The following is a 3078-nucleotide window of genomic DNA, read 5'->3' on the forward strand; positions in this document are numbered from 1 at the left end:
TTAGTCCGTTGAACGACGCTCGGGTGGAGTCTTCCATATTTTATTTTTTATTTTTAGCATTGCCTTTTTCCCCTGAATATTTTTTACGTTTTACAAAATGGAGGGACTTATTTTTTAAGCTGAGTTTTTCGGGTCAGCTGATTGCCTGAAGTATTTGGCCCTGCTAAGTAAGAAACAGTTAGTTGAATGTGCTAAGGTGTTGGGTGCTCTGCGGAGGACGGCGGACACCAGAGCAGATATATTGGTTTTAGTTAGGGCTAAATAAAAACAGGAGTTAGCTAAAGCTGAAAATTCAGGGAGTACAAGTGAGGTAATATGTGATAGTGAGGAGGGTTTGAATGAGGGCTTTGAAGAGGACATAGTAAGTATGAGAACTGGTCTACCTCTGTTTGAGGACCCTCCTGTAGTAGGTACCATATACGAGGGTACAGCAAATTTTCCCCCAAGTTACCGGTAATGTGTCCTTTAATCAGTTCCCCCCCCCCCACCCCAACGATTCTGTACCTGTAAAATTTCAGGTCCCTGTTAATGTGTTGGGGGATTCCAAGGATGAGAAGGAATATAACCTTATTTGTAAATGGATAGAGTTGAAAAAAAATGGAGTTCGGTTAGAACGAGCGGGTAAGGCGTCATTAGGTGGAGATGGTGAAATTAAATATAGAGATAGCTAAGTTGCAGGGGACCAATTTGATAAGTTCCCCTAAAATGGACTACAAATATAGGTTTAATATAGGTGCTGCACTAAAGTTGATGCCCGTGTTTTGTGAAAAGGATATCCCTTAATTCTTCAAGGCATTTGAGAGTTTGGCCTCCCATTTTTCTTGGCCTACAGAAATGTGGACTGTACTAATGCAGTGCAGGTTATTGGGCAAGGCAATGTGGGTGTATAATGCCTGGGAGGAAGGAGTATCTCGGGATTATCAGAAGGTAAAAGCCTTAATTTTGAGATCATATGACTTGGTCCCTGATGCCTACCACCTCCGGTTTCGTAACTATACGAAACACTCTGCGCAGTCTTTCGTGGAGTTTGCCCGCGTCAAGGAGGAACTGCTCAACGTCTGGCTGAAAAGTCGTCATTATGGCACTTTTGCTGCGGTACGTGAACTGTAGCTCCTTGAAGAATTCAAGAAGGCCTGTAGCAGGGATTTGAGATTTCACCTGGAGATAAAGAGTGTGAAATTGAGTAGTGCCGTTAAGTTAGCAGATGGGTTTGTATTGACTCATCTATCAGGTAGCGGTAGTTTTAGTTATGAAACTTCAAATAATCAAACGTCTTGCTCCCCTATTAAGAGCAGGAGAAGGGAAACCTCCTCATTGGCTCCCCATATCCAAAAGAGTGATAATGTTAATTTTAAATCTTTTTCAGGTGATAGGGTTGTAGTTAGAGCCCAAGGAGGCCCTCCTCCCCTTAAAATTTTGCTAATAAAGACTTCCCAGGTAAAAGGTAAAAGGGAACTGGAAGCTCAGGTCTTAGAGGAAGTTATTATTGGTGCAATAAGCCCGGATATTTCCAAAATCAGTGTAATGGTTTAAGGATGTAACTACAGCGAAATAATCAAAGTCCTGTAGCCTTGATTAATCAAAAGTCAAAGGTTAGTAGCCATAGTCCTGTAGACAGACTGCCAGTAGATAGTAGTTCTGTAAATAATAGCAAGCCTAATGTTTCTAACCCCCAATCATGACTCGAGTACTCAAATATGTGTGGACTGGAAAGTTAATTTTTGACTCTCATGTTGTTCAAGTGAAGTTTTGTAGGGACACTGGTTTTGCCAGGTTATTAGGCCTGAAGAGGGCTCTAAATGGTTTTAAGAAATATACAGGAAATTTTGTCTTGTTGGGAGGTTTTATGGATTCAGTTGTGTCCACTCCTTAGATTAATGTCTGCATGTCTTTTCATGGATATGACCTCGTCACTGAGTTGCCTGTGGTGGATAGTCTACTTATTCCGGGAATAGATGGTATCCTGGGAAATGATATGCTGGATAGTGAGGGACGGGAACTGATCCCTATATCATCAGTAAATGCTAGTCCTGTGGCTGTTATGACTAACTTACTTCATTTAGATAGTGATGATGAGTTAATATTAAGTAGTGTGGAGTTATATGTTTCAAGGCTCAGGCAAGTAGAGAGTAGTAGTAATGAAATAGTTAATATGAAACTTGATTGGGATAGAGCTTCTTTTATTAAATCTCAAAAAGGATAAATTTAATTTTGATTTGGGCGATGATGCGGATCTGACTAACCCTGGGTTTGGAGTTGTAAAGGGAATAGTATATAGGTTCAGTAGTCCTACATCTAATAATTTGAATAAAACTGGTTGAGTGGAACAGATTTTGATACCTTCTCAATTTAGAAATTCTGTCTGGAGTTAGCTCATACTAATTTTTTTTTTCAGGTCATTTGGATGTGTTAAAAACTTTTCATAGTCTGGCTAGGTATTTTAGGTGGCCTGGAATTAGATTGAGTGTGAAGCAGTATATCAGAGCGTGTGAGACTTGTCAAGTTAGGGGTAAACCAAATCAGAGGATCCCTAAAGCCCCGTTGCATCCCATACCGGCTATAGGTGATCTTTTTTCTGAGTTAGTAATTGATGTGGTAGGTCCCTTACCCAAACTAAAACAGGATACGTATCATGGATAGAGCCTTCACTTTCCTGAAGCTATACCTATGAGGCGTATTATTTCTAAAGTTGTTTTTGAAAAATTAATGGATTCCTTTTCCAGGTATGGTCTCCCCCGTGAGATTCAGACCGACTGTGGGACGAATTTTACGAGTAAGGTATTTAGGGGTAAGTGTGCTGAACTGGCCATTCGACACATTACCTGCATACCCTATTACCTGGAGAGTCAAGAAGTGGTGGAAAGGTTCCACCAGACCCTCAAGTCTGTCCTGAAAAAACATTGTTATGATCATGATATTGACTGGGCCAAAGCCCTCCCTTTTGCCCTCTTTGCTATCAGGAATCACCTTAACTCTTCCATTTGTGTAGCTCCTTTCGAGTTGGCATATGGGTACAAGGTCCGTGGACCATTGAAAATTGTTTTGAAATGCTCAAGTCTAACCGGAAGGAGGATATAA

Source organism: Palaemon carinicauda, chromosome 5 (assembly GCF_036898095.1).
Source record: "Palaemon carinicauda isolate YSFRI2023 chromosome 5, ASM3689809v2, whole genome shotgun sequence".
Classification (NCBI taxonomy): domain Eukaryota; kingdom Metazoa; phylum Arthropoda; class Malacostraca; order Decapoda; family Palaemonidae; genus Palaemon; species Palaemon carinicauda.